Source organism: Trichosurus vulpecula, chromosome 6 (genome assembly GCF_011100635.1).
Source record: "Trichosurus vulpecula isolate mTriVul1 chromosome 6, mTriVul1.pri, whole genome shotgun sequence".
Classification (NCBI taxonomy): Eukaryota; Metazoa; Chordata; class Mammalia; order Diprotodontia; family Phalangeridae; genus Trichosurus; species Trichosurus vulpecula.
Window position 1 is genome coordinate 124736261 of NC_050578.1, and position 14476 is coordinate 124750736.

General features: G+C 40.4%; 1 pseudogene; it reads right to left on the minus strand.

The window, feature by feature from the left end:
* The window catches only part of LOC118854740, a 29497-nt pseudogene extending 15846 nt beyond the window's left edge, over nucleotides 1-13651 (minus strand).
* Between the last annotated feature and the right edge of the window lie 825 nt (nucleotides 13652-14476).

Genomic DNA, 14476 nt, shown 5'->3' on the forward strand with positions numbered 1-14476 from the left:
TAATGGATAATGATCACTTGAACTATTTTATCATTTCTACAAAACTGTACAGGTTCTTCACCTAAATTCTGGATTGTCACAACAATTTCTCTTTGATAATTAAAATCTATCGTTCCAGCCAGCAGCAAGAGCTTGGAATGGAGCTCTGTAGGGAGAGCTGAGAACTGCCTACATACAGACTCAGCAGAAGCAGTTGGTGGGATGAGAGAAAAAGTGGCGATCTGCCCATGTACCCACCCAGCAAGAGAAGAGAACTGACTGTGTGAGAACTTTGGAAAGGTGAGAGTGGAAACAGAAAGGTGCCTGTATTGGGACTTAGTCAGAAAGTAGGAGCAGCTGGCTCTTGCTTGAGGACAAGGAACCTTGGAGCTGGAAATTAAGCTCCAGGGCAAGATAGTGGAAGAAGAGATTAAGACGAATTCAATTGAGCATTAAAAAAAAAATTATTATAGGAGTTTACAGGTTGATTTTCTTAACTATACTCATGATCTGGTAGCTTCCCATTTAAACTAATTCACCTTGCTAACTAAGGCAGTGCAATGTAATAAATAGTGTCTTAGACACTAGAGGCAGGAAGATCTGGGTTGAAATCCTTCTTCATATACTTACTTGATGTACAACCCTTGTCAGATTACTTTAGTTCATGTAAAAATCACTAAGAACTTATCTAAAAATGTATAAATGAAAGGCATTACAATGGGAATTGTTGGAAGGATTTAGCACATAGTTCTTCATATTGAGAAAGCCATAACCACTTCATAATAAATATTCCTGGTAATTACATCAAAAGTCTTAATTAGTCAATAGACGTTTGATGCTGCTGAAAAAAAGTCTAAATTTTTTGTACCCATTATACTTTACCTGGAAAAAAAAAGTCCTTTTCACTCTATCTTAATTCCAATTCTACTTCTAATAATAATAGATAACACTTAAAATGGGCTTACTATGCTCCAGGCACTATGCTAAATGCTTTACCAATGTTATCACATTTTATTTTCAAAACAAGTCTGGGAAGTAGGTGGTGTCCTTATCCCCATTTTGTTGTTAAGGAAACTGAAGCAGAAACAGGTTAGTGACTTAGTGACTTGCCTAGGGCGAAGCAGCTATTAAGTGTCAGAGGCCATATTTGAACTTAGGTCTACCAGACTCCCCCCACCCCTCACCTGAGGGCTCTATGCACTGAGCAACCAGGCCACTTCAGGCCTTTTCTGTGACCCCAGAAAAAAATAGAAAAAGAAAAGGAAAAAACAAGGCCTCATGGGCCTAAAGTTATTGACATCTCTTATTAAGTCTCAATACTGCTCACCTTCCTGTTAACAGGGATCATTCTAAAGGCTCACTTAATGCCTACAGCATAGAGCGCACAGAACACAGATGGAGCTGTCTGTGCTCAATGGAAGGGAGCAAACATTCATTTAACTCTGAGTTGTGTATACCAGGGTTGACGTAGTAAATATTGCCAAGTTTTCATAGTAGAGAAGTACTTTATTGTCTTGGCTTTTGCTTCCTGTTGTGCATTTATAAAAGGAAAGCATAAAAATTTATACATTCTGCAATTTTCTCCTATAATTTCTTAGATGGACTACAGAGAAATACAAAGGAGGAAAAATGCTATAATGCAATGTAACAGAATATAAAGGTCATTGCTTTATCAGATAGGGCCGTAAGACAAATTATATATGAAAATTCCTGAAATAGCATAAACAGCATCATACAGAGCACTACAACTGAAATGCACAAATGTACAAAATCGCTTTTCGAGCACTCACAATTATAAAGCTAAAAACAGGAACTGTATATCTATAAGTGCCAAACTCATTTTAAAAAGTTTTCATGACTGTCAAAAAAAATGGAATTTAAGACTATATCAACATCCTGGCTATTTTGTCTCTTTCAAAGAGCATAACATGAGCAGCACAGTTCAGTTAAATTGAAATGAACAAATATTTATGAAGGACCTCCAGTATGTCAGGTTGTCGGCATAAGGCAGGGGGTGGTGGACCTTAGCACTGAATGACTAAAGTTCATCCTCAGGCACTAACTCTGTAACCTTGGGTAAATCATTTAACCTCTGAATGCTTCAACTTCATCATACATAAAATATAGGTATCATAATTACCTTCCAGAGTTTTTGATGATCAAATGAGATATTTATATATTACATTGTATAAATTAAAACTCAATATAAATGTTAACTATTATTACTAGGTACTTGGGAAATGAAGACACTAGTAACCCCATCATTCAGGGAATTTAATTTCTAGAGATGAATTTTCATATAGGAGAAGCACCAAAACTCTATAGTGCAGTATTGTGTGTGTGTGTGTGTGTGTGTGTGTGTGTGTGTGCATGAAGGTTGATGAAATGATTCCCACAAGAGGAATAGTAGAGGTGAGCAGTGAGGGAATGATAGGCATGGTGGACAATGTGTGGAGAGGAACACAGACAGTGGAAGTAATGTCATGGAAGAGGAATGACAAAGAGGTCAGTTTGTTTGGAATGCTGCATTGTAAGGGTGAATAATATGAAATTAATCTGGAAAGATAGGCCCCAAAATGCATCGGTATTTAAATATCAGTAGGAGATGCTATGTTATCCGAATGGTAATAAGGAGCTCTGGAAGCTCTTCTCCGTCCCTCTCTCTCTCTCTCTCTCTCTCTCTCTGTATATGTATATATATATATATATAATATATATACATATATATGTGTGTGTGTGTGTGTGTGTGTGTGTGTGTGTGTGTGTGTGTGTGTGTATATAAAATTTCAATTCAGGGGACAAAAGATGTATTTCCATAACATAGTGCAATAAAAAAGATTATTGTGGGGTGGTGACAAGATGGCAGCTGGAAAGCAGGGACTAGTGTGACCTCCCTGCCGAATCCCTCCAAAAACCTATAAAAAATGGCTCTGAACCAATTCTAGAATGGCAGAACCCACAAAAGAGCAGAGGGAAGCAGGGCTTCAGCCCAGGACCGCCTGGATGGTCCCTGGGTGAGGTCTATCCCACACGGAGATGGGAGCTGGGAGCAGAGCAGAGCCCAGTGTGAGCAGCGTGGACCAACCAGACCAGGAGCCAGGCGGAGCGGGCCCTAGCGCCCTGAATCAGCCACCTGCAGCAGTTACCAGACTTCTCGACCCACAAACACCAAAGACAGCGGAGAAGGTTAGTGGGAAAAGCCGCGGGGGTGGAAGGAGTTTGCGGTTGGGCTACCAGCCCCGGAGGCAGCAAGGTGAGGCAGCTACAGCTGCAGTTGCTTCTGGCCCCAGGCCCACCTGGTGGGAGGAATTAAGTGGCAGATCAGAGCAGGAGTACACAGCCTGCTGAAGATTTAAGCACAGTTCTGGTTGGGGGTTCTTGGGGAAGGAGGAATGCTGGTGTGGCAGAGCTGGTACCTCACCCCCAAACGTGGAACATAGAACTCTCTAGTCTACAAGCAGTCATACCCTGCTGAAAAACTCAAGGGTCAAGTTAGTTGGTTGGGAATATGGCCAGGCAGCAAAAACGCACCGAGATTCAGTCTCAGATTTTGCATTCTTTCTTTGGTGACAAAGACGACCAAAACATACAGACAGAAGTTAAAAAAGTCAAAGAGCCTACAAAAGAAACCTCCAAGAAAAACATGATCTGGTCCCAGGCCATGGAAGAGCTCAAAAAGGAGTTGGAAAAGCAAGTTAGAGAAGTAGAGGAAAAATTGGGAAGAGAAATGAGAAGGATGCGAGAAAACCATGAAAAACAAGTCAAAGACTTGCTAAAGGAGACTCAAAAAAATACTGAAAAATACACTGAAGAAAACAACACCTTAAAAAATAGACTAACTCAAATGGCAAAAGAGCTCCAAATAGCCAATGAGGAGAAGAATGCCTTGAAAGGCCTAATTTGCCAAATGGAAAAGGAGGTCCAAAAGACCACTGAAGAAAACACTACTTTAAAAATTAGTTTGGAGCAAGTGGAAGCTAGTGACTTTATGAGAAATCAAAATATTATAAAACAGAACCAAAGGAATGAAAAAATGGAAGACAATGTCAAATATCTCATTAGAAAAACCACTGACCTGGAAACTAGATCCAGGAGAGATAATTTAAAAATTATTAGACTACCTGAAAGCCATGATCAAAAAAAGAACCTAGATGTCATCTTTCAAGAAATTATCAAGGAGAACTGCCCTGATATTCTAGAGCCACAGGACAAAATAGAAATTGAAAGAATCCACAGATCACCTCCTCAAATAGATCCCAAAAAGAAATCTCCCAGGAATATTGTCACCAAATTCCAGAGCTCCCAGATCAAGGAGAAAATACTGCAAGCAGCCAGAAAGAAACAATTTGAGTATTGTGGAAATCCGATCAGAATAGCCCAAGATCTGGCAGCTTCTACATTAAGAGATTGAAGGACTTGGAATACGATATTCCGGAGGTCAATGGAGCTAGGATTAAAACCTAGAATCACCTACCCAGCAAAACTGAGTATCATGCTCCAAGGCAAAATATGGATTTTCAATAAAATAGAAGACTTTCAAGCTTTCTCAATGAAAAGACCAGAACTGAATAGAAAATTTGGCTTTCAAACATAAGAATCAAGAGAAGCATGAAAAGGTAATCAAGAAACAGAAATTGCAAGGGACTTACTAAAGTTGAACTGTTTTGTTTACATTCCTACATGGAAAGATGACATGTATGATTCATGAGACCTCAGTATTAGGGTAGCTGAAGAGAATATGCATATATATATATATATATATGTTTATGTATATATATAACTGAAAGTGTGTGTATGTATATATCTATGTGTATATATATGTATGTGTATATATATATATACACACACACACATATATATCTATATATAAAAGAGACAGAGAGAGAGCAGACACAGGGTGAGTTGAAGATGAAGGGAAGATATCTAAAAGAAATAAAATCAAATTAAGGGATGAGAGAGGAACATACTGAGAGAGGGAGACAGGGAGAGATAGAATGGGGTGGATTATCTCACATAAAGGTGGCAAGAGGAAGCAGTTCTGTGGGAGGAGGGGAGAGGGCACGTGAGGGGGGAATGAGTGAACCTTGCTCTCATCAGATTTGGCCTGAGCAGGGAATATCATACATACCCAATTGGGTATCTTCTCCCACAGGAAAGAAGAGGGAGGAAGATAAAAAAGGGGGGGATGATGGAGGGGAGGGCAGATGGGGATGGAGGTAATCAAAAACAAACACTTTCGAAAGGGGACAGCGTCAAGGGAGAAAATTCAATAAAGGGGGATGGGTTGGGAAGGAGCAAAATATAGTTAGTCTTTCACAACATGAGTATTGTGGAAGGGTTATATCTAATGATGCACATGTGGCCTATGTTGAATTGCTTGACTTCTTAGGGAGGGTGGGTGGGAAGGGAAGAGGGGAGAGAATTTGGAACTCAAAGTTTTAAAAACAGATGTTCAAAAACAAAAAAAAGTTTTTGCATGCAACTAGAAAATAAGTTATACAGGCAATGGGGCGTAGAAATTTATCTTGCCCTACAAGAAAGGAAGGGAAAAGGGGATGGGAGGGGAGTAGGGTGATAGAGGGGAGGGCTGACTGGGGAACAGAGCAACCAGAATATATGCCATCTTGGAGTGGGGAGGAGGGTCTAAATGGGGAGAAAATTTGTAATTCAAACTCTTGTGAAAATCAATGCTGAAAAGTAAATGTTAAATAAATAAATTTAATTAAGAAAAAAGATGATTGTATATAAAACTTCAAAGCAATCATATACAACTTGCTATTCTCTCCAAATATACAATTATCATGTAAATTTCTTCCCTCCCCCACTTTGGCTACCATTAGACACAAATAAGTGTGTGTATATGTGTGTGTGCGTGTGTGTGTGTATGAAATTATTTTATACATGCTTCTACTTATCAGTTCTTTTTCTGAATGCAGATAACATTTCTCTTTATATGTCCTTTATTTTTAATTCGTGTATTTGTGGAGTAAAAATAACTCAGTCACTGAAATTCATTCTTAAAACAATATTGCTGTTATTGTATACAGTGTTCTCTTGGTTCTGCTCACTTTGCTCTTCATCATTTTGTACAAGTCTTTCCATGATTTTACAAGATGAGTAAGTGCATAATTTCTTATAGCATAGAAGTATTCTATCACCACCATGAAATGCAACTTGTTCTGACATTCCCCAGTTGATGGGAATCCCTGCAATTTCCAGTTCCTTGCCACCACAAAGAGAGCTGCTATAAACATCCTATTCACATTCAAAGTTATTATTTATATTTGTGAATTTCCCTCCATCTTACTTTTACTCACTATTTTCTTTCTTAGTCTTTCTTTTACTCTATCCCTGTTACCTTATTTTCTCCCTCTACCCTTCCAATCTTTACTTCACTAACCTCTCCAAAAGTTCCCCCATCCACTACCCCTACACCCCATTCTCAATCAACACACCCCTCAAAAGTCACCCCATCCTTTGCCCCACCCTCTGAAATCTCAAGCCACATACCCTTTTAAAAGTCCTTCTCTCACCCAGTCTCCTAGATTTCTTACATCTATACATGTTCAGAAGGTGTCTATACCCTTCCAAATGTATATGCTCTTTCTTCTTCAACCCAGATGAGAGCAAGATTTCAGTACCAGCGCTCCATCCTCACCTGCTTCCTCTGTAGTAGTACTACATTTCGTGTCTCATTTTATAATATAATTGTCCTTTTTACCTTTTCCTACTGAATTTCGGTTTTTTTAATCACTTCATCATACTGTTTCAACAGTCTGACTAGCAGCTTCTGTGGGGGTGTAAGATCCACCCACAGTCAGCACCCAGAAAGCTGCCAACAGCACAGGTTCTTTTGATCTGCTTAACTAAGGAAAGCAAGGTGAAAGGGTTGACAAGCTCACTTTAATTCAGCATATAACTATCAGTCACTTAGTTCAGGGGAGAAGGCCAGCACCCTGAACTTTAGAGCAACATACAAACAAATTATAAACATCAACAGACAGACCTAATACAGATTCATAGTTACCAACATCTAGGTTCAGCCTGGTTTGGGCCTGGGGCTTAGCACCTAGTAAGGCTCAATGAATTACTCAAAGGGAACAAAAGCCAAACTATTCAAGGGCACTTGTTGAACTAAGTGCTAAGGATCCCATTTTGCTTACCAACACACATACATAACTCAGCTCCAACCTTTTCTTTCAAATTACCTTAGTAATGATGACAGTTCTAAGAATACTGATAACATTTTCAGATATAGAGTAAGTAAACATTTTGATCTAATGTGTGCCTTATAATTAGTCTTTAATGAATCCTTATATTTCTTCTGGATCTTTGATATAGAATTTTCCAATGAGTTCTGGTGTTTTTGTTACTAACACCTGAAAGTTGCTCAGTTCATCAAAATCATTATTTTTTTCCCCATTCAAGGTTATACTCAACTTTGCTGGATGAGTTACTCTTGAATGAAATCCCACCTGTTTTGCTCTTTGAAATATAATGTGCTTTCATCTATGATCTTTTAGAGGGGAAGCTGCTAGGTCTTGTGTAACCCTGGCTGTATGTCTGTAGTATTTAAATTTTTTTTTTCCCTGTTGCTTGCATTTTTCCTTTCCCCTTAACCTGGGAGGTTTGAAATTTGGCTATTACATTCCTATAAGTTTTCTTCCTGGTATCTCTTTCAGGTAGTCATTAGGAGATTTATTTTCTATTTTTACTTTAGCCTCTTCTAGAGCATCAGGGCAATTTTTTTTAATTTTTAAAAATTTTTAAAATTTTTTTTTCTCAATGAATATCAAACTTTATTTTTTTCTATTTTATTTAATTTTATCATTTTTATTTAACATTTTAGATTTCAATACTGATTTCCACAAGATTTTGAGTTACAAATTTTCTCAACATTTCTACCCTTCCCCCCATTCTAAGATGGCATATATTCTGGTTGCCCCATTCCAAGTCAGCCCTCCCTTCTGTCACCCCACTCCCCCCCCCCACCCCCTTTCCCCTTACTTTCTTGTAGGGCAGGATAGATTTCTATGCCCCATTCCCTATATATCTTGTTTCCCATCTGTATGCAAAAACCACTTTTTCTTTTGACCATCTACTATTAAAACTTTGAGTTCCAAATTCTCACCCCTCTTCTCTTCCCACCTACCCTCCCTAGGAAGGCAAGCAATTCAACACAGGTCACATATGTATCATTATGTAAAACACTTCGACAGTACTCATGTTGTGAAAAGGTAGCTATATTTCCTTCCATCCTATCCTGTCTCCCTTTATTAAGTTTTCCCCCTTGACCCTGTCCCTCTTCAAAAGTGTTTGCTTTTGATTACCTCCTCCCTCTATCTGCTCTCCTTTCCATCATCCCCAGTTTTTTATCCCCTTCCCCTCACTTTCCTGTGGAGTAAGATACCCAACTGAGTGTGTATGTTATTCCCTCCTCAAGTCAGATCCAATGAGAGTAAGATTCACTCAGTCCCCCTCACCTGCCCCCTCTTCCCTTCCAACAGAACTGCCTTTTCTTGCCACTATTATGTGTGATAATTCACCCCATTGTATCTCTCCTTTTCTCCCCCTCTCAATATGTTCCTCTCTGACCCCTTAATTTGATTTTATTTTTTAAGATGTCATCACTTCATATTCAACTCACCCTGTGGCATCTGTCTATATGTGTGTGTGCGTGTTATATATATATATATATATATATATATATATATATATATATATATATATATATATATATATATATATATATATATTCCCTTCAATTACCCTAATACTGAGAAAGGTCTCATAAATTATACACATTATCTTTCCATGTAAGAATGTAAACAAAACAATTCAATGTTAGTAGGTCCCTTATGAATTCTCATTTACCTTTTCATGCTTCTCTTGATTCTTGTATTTGAAAGTTAAGTTTGCTATTCAGCTCTGGTCTTTTCATTGAGAAACCTTGAAAGCCCTCTATTTTATTGAAAAATCTGTATTTTGCCTTGGAGCATTATACTCAGTTTTGCTGGGTAGGTGATTCTTGGTTGTAATCCTAGCTCCTTTGACCTCTGGAATATCATATTATAAGCGCTTCGATCTCTTAATGTAGAAGTTGCTAGATCTTGTATTATCCTGATTGTGTTTCTACAATTTTCAAATTGTTTCTTTCTGACTGCTTGCAGTATTTTCTCCTTGACCTGAAAACTCCAGAATTTGGCTACTATATTCCTAGGAGTTTTCTTTTGGGGATCTTTTTCAAGAGGCGATTGGTGGATTCTTTAAATTTCTACTTTATCTTCTGGTTCTAGAATATCAGGGCGGTTTTCCTTGACAATTACTTGAAAGGTGATGTTTAGGCTCTTTTTTTTGATCATGGCTTTCAGGTAGTCCAGTAATTTTTAAATTATCTCTCCTGGATCCATTCTCCAGGTCAGTGTTTTTTTTTTTTCCAATGAGATATTTCACATTGTCTTCCATTTTTTCATTCCTTTGTTTCTGTTTTATAATATCTTGATTTCTCATAAAGTCACTAGCTTCCACTTGCTCCAATCTAATTTTTTTCTTTTTAATTTAATTTATTTAATATATTTAGTTTTCAGCATTGATTTTCACAAGAGTTTGAATTACAAATTTTCTCCCCATTTCTACCCTCCCTCCCACTCCAAGATGGCATATATTCTGGTTGCCCCGTTCCCCAGTCAGCCCTCCCTTCCGTCACCCCACTCCCCTCCCATACCCATTTCCCTTCCTTTTTTGTAGGGCGAGACAAATTTCTACCCCTCTTCCCTTCCCACGCACCATCCCTAAGAAGTCAAGCAATTCAACATAGGTCACATGCATATCATTATGTATAACCCTTCCACAATACTCATGTTGTGAACGACTATATTTTGCTCCTCCTGAACCTATCCTCCTTTATCCAATTTTCTCCCTTGACCTTGTCCCTTTTCAAAAGTGTTTGTTTTTGATTACCTCCTCCCCCATCTGCCGTCCCTTCTATCATCCCCCCCTTTTTATCTTCTTACTCCTTTTTCCTATCAGGTACGATGGAGTGTGTATGGTATTCCCTCCTCAGGTCAAATCTGATGAGAGCAAGATTCACTCATTCCCCCTCACCTGACCCCTTTTGCCTTCCTACAGAACTGCTTTTGCTTGCCACTTTTATGCAAGATAATTTACCCCATTCTATCTCTCCCTTTCTCCCTCTCTCAATATATTCCTCTCTCATTTCTTAATTTGATTTTATTTCTTTTAGCTATCATCCCTTAATCTTCGACTCACCCTGTGCCCCGCCATCTCTCTGTATATATACATATACATATATATATACACATACATATATACATACATACACACACATATACATGTATATGTATATATACATACACACACATATACATATTCCCTTCAGCTACCCTAATACTGAGGTCTCATGAATCATACACATCATCTTTCCATGTAGCAATGTAAACAAAACAGTTCAACTTTAGTAAGTCCCTTGCAATTTCTTTTTCTTGTTCTTCTTCTTGATTACCTTTTCATGCTTCTCTTGATTCTTGTGTTTGAAAGTCAAATTTTCTATTCAGCTCTGGTCTTTTCACTGATGAAGCTTGAAAGTCCTCTATTTTATTGAAAATCCATATTTTGCCTTGGAGCGTTATACTCAGTTTTGCTGGGTAGGTGATTCTTGGTTTTAATCCTAGCTCCTTTGACCTATGGAATATTGTATTCCAGGCCCTTTAATCTCTTAATGTAGAAGCTGCTAGATCTTGGATTATTCTGATTGTGTTTCCACAATACTCAAATTGTTTCTTTCTGGCTGCTTGCAGTATTTTCTCCTTGATCTGGGAGCTCTGGAATTTGGTGACAATATTCCTAGGAGATTTCTTTTTGGGATCTATTTGAGGAGGCAATCTGTGGATTCTTTCAATTTCTATTTTGGCCTGTGGCTCTAGAATATCAGGGCAGTTCTCCTCGATAATTTCTTGAAAGAAGATATATAGGCCCTTTTTTGTATCATGGCTTTCAAGTAGTCCAATAATTTTTTAAATTCTCTCTCCTGGATCTATTTTCTAGGTCAGTGGTTTTTCCAATGAGATATCTCACATTGTCTTTCACTTTTTCATTCCTTTGGTTCTGTTTTATAATATCTTGATTTCTCATAAAGTCATTAGCTTCCACTTGCTCCAATCTAATTTTTAAAGTAGTATTTTCTTCAGTGGTCTTTTGGACCTCCTTTTCCATTTGGCTAATTCTGCCTTTCAAGGCATTCTTCTCCTCATTGGCTTTTTGGAGCTCTTTTGCCATTTGAGTTAGTCTATTTTTTAAGGTGTTGTTTTCTTCAGTATATTTTCAGTATATTTTTGAGTCTGCTTTAGCAAGTCATTGAATTGTTTTTCATGTTTTTCCTGCATCCTTCTCATTTCTCTTCCCAATTTTTCCTCTACTTCTCTAACTTGCTTTTCCAAATCCTTTTTGAGTTCTTCCATGGCCTGAGAACAGTTCATGTTTTTCTTGGAGGCTTTTGTTGTAGGCTCTATGACTTTGTTGTCTTCTTCAGGCTGTATGTTTTGGTCGTCTTTGTCACCAAAGAAAGATTCCAGAGTCTGAGACTGAATCTGGGTGCATTTTCACTGCTTGGCCATGTTCCCAGCCAGAATACTTGACCCTTGAGTTTTTCAGCAGGGTATGACTGCTTGTAGAATAAAGAGTACTATGTTCCAAGCTTGGGGGGATGCGTTGTTGATTTCAGAGCTATTACAGCCAGCTGTGCAACACCAGCACTCCTCCTTCCCCAAGAACCCCCAACCGGGCTGGACCTAGCTCTTCAGCAGGCTCTGCACTCCTGCTCTGATCCGTCATTTAATTCTTCCCATCAGGTGGGCCTGGGGCCTGAAGCAGCAGCAGCTGCAGTTCTGTAGCTGCCCCTCCTCTGCTGCCCCCGGGGTGGTGGCTGAACTGAGAACTCTGTCACCCTATCCCCAGCAGCTTTTCCCACTAACCTTCTCTGTTGTCTTTGGTGTTTGTGGGTTGAGAAGTCTGGTAACTGCTGCAGCTCACTGATTCAGGGCACTAAGGCACGCTCTGCCCAGCTCCTGCTCTGGTTGGTCCGTGCCACCCACACTGAGCTCTGCTTGGCTCCGCTCCCATCTCCGTACATGGTCGACTTTACCCAGAGACCATCTAGGCTGTCCTGGGCTAGAGCCCTGCTTCCCTCCACTATTTTGTGGGTTCTGTAGTTTTTCTCTTGGTGTTCTTTTGGTGTTTGTGGTTTGAAAAGTCTGGCAACTGCCACAGTTCACTGATTCAGGGCTCCTAGGTCCCGCTCTGCCCAGCTCCTAGTCTGGTTAGTCCACGTGGCCCATGCTGGGCTCTGCTCCGCTCCCAGCTCTGTGCACAAAAGACCTCAAGACCTCACCCAGCAACCATTCAGGCTGTCCTGGGCTGGAGCCCTGCTTCCCTCTGCTATTTTGTGGGTTCTGCAGTTCTAGAATTGGTTTAGAGCCATTTTTATAGGTTTTTGGAGGGATTTGGTGGGGAGCTCATGCTAGTCCCTACTTTCCAGCCGCCATCTTTGCTCCAATCTAATTTTTAAGGTGGTATTTTCTTCAGTGGTCTCTTGGACCTCCTTTCCCATTTAGCTAAATCTGCCTTTCAAAGCATTCTTCTCCTTATTGTGTTTTTGGAGCTCTTTCGCCATTTGGATTAGTCTATTCTTTAACGTATTATTTTCTTCAATACTTTTTGGGTCTCCTTTAGCAAGGTATTGAGTTGTTTTTCGTGGTTTTCTCCCATCCTTCTCATTTCTCTTCCCAATTTTTCCTCTACTTCTCTAACTTGCTTTTCCAAATTCTTTTTGAGCCCTTCCATGGCCTGAGACTAGTTCGTGTTTTTCTTGGAGGCTTTTGAGGTAGGGTATTTGACTTTGTTGACTTCTTCTGGCTGTATGTTTTGTTGTTCTTTGCCACCAAAAAAGGAATCTAGAGTTTGAGTCTGAGTCTGAGTTTTAATCTGAGTCTGAGTTCATTTTCACTGCCTATTCATGTTCCCAGCCAGCTACTTGACCATTGAGCTTTTTGTCAAGATATGGCTGCTTGTAGAGTAGAGAGTACTTTGTCGCAAGCTGCAGGATCCAAGCACTGCTGTTTTCAGAGCTACTTCTACTCCACCATCTCCACGGGCTCTGTCACAGCAGTGCCTCTCCTTCCCCAAGAATTGCCAACCAGGACCACAATCCAGATCCAAGCAGGGCACATCAAGAGAACCTGCCTCTGTGCTCACAAATCACTCCTTGCACTCCCTGTATTATGAAGGCAAAATTTATGATTTCAAAGAGAATCTCATATATGTCTGAAAGGTTCGGAACCACAGGATATAAGGAATTCTCTAGGTAGAAGGCAGAAGAACTAAAGCATGTATTTAAACTCCACAGTAACAGACCCACAAAACAGCGCCCCATTTTGATATTTTGATCAAAAGCTTCCAGGCCCAATAAGTCCACCTCACAAGAGTAACCAGGAGGCCACAGAGAAGCATGATGGTATAAAGCAAAATCATGTACATGCTTCCCCTCTATGGTAAGAAGATTACCCACTGGCCACAAGTCCTTTCTCAGCACTCCTCGCTCCACATGTGGGTCAGCTCTGCTACTGGAGGCTCCTGTGTCAGCTTCGGCTGTAGGCATCTCTGGCTCCAACTGGAGAAGAAAAAGGAGTCTTCAAGCCATCTTCTCCCCTCCTATAAAGTTTTTACATTATCAAGTGCCGCCTGAATGACTGGGCTGATTGGTTCTTGAGTTGGCCCCTTCCCCTAGGTTAACACCGAATAGGTTGTGGCTCTGGAGTCAACACCTCCCCTCAGCCAGCCCCATGACTCATCACACAGGAAGTTCTCTGCTCACAGGCATGGGTCTCTGGGCTTCCTGCCCCGGAAGAGGTCACACAGGAAGTTCTCTTCTCCCAGGCATGGCCCAGCAAGGCTCAATGAGATAAACTGAGTCACACAAAGAAAACAAAGGCCACTCTGGCCACACTCCCATGCTGATCTGCTGCTTGATTCCTCCTACTGTGTGAGCCAGGGACTTGGGAAGCAGCTGATGCTGGAGCTCTGGAAGCAGACTCAGGAGCTTCCTGCTGCTGCCCCTGCCACCACTGCACCACCTCTGCCACCCCCAGGGATGGGGCCAGACTGCTCTCACCTGGATCCCGCAGTTTCCCACTAACCTGATCTTTGGTGTTTGTGGGTTGAGAAGTCTGGTAGCTGCCACAGCTCAATGATTCATGGCCCTAAGGCCTGTTCTGGCTGGCTGACTCCCTGTTTGGTCTGTCCTGGAACAGCCCATTAGGCTGTGCTCTGCTTCCACCACCTTGTAATAGACCCTTCCCAGACACCATCCTGGCTCTCCTGTGCTGGCCACCTGTTTTCCTCTGCTATTTTGTGGGTTTCATAGCTCTAGAATTTGTTCAGAGCCATTTTTACAGGTTTTTCGAGGGAATTGGGGGAGAGCTTA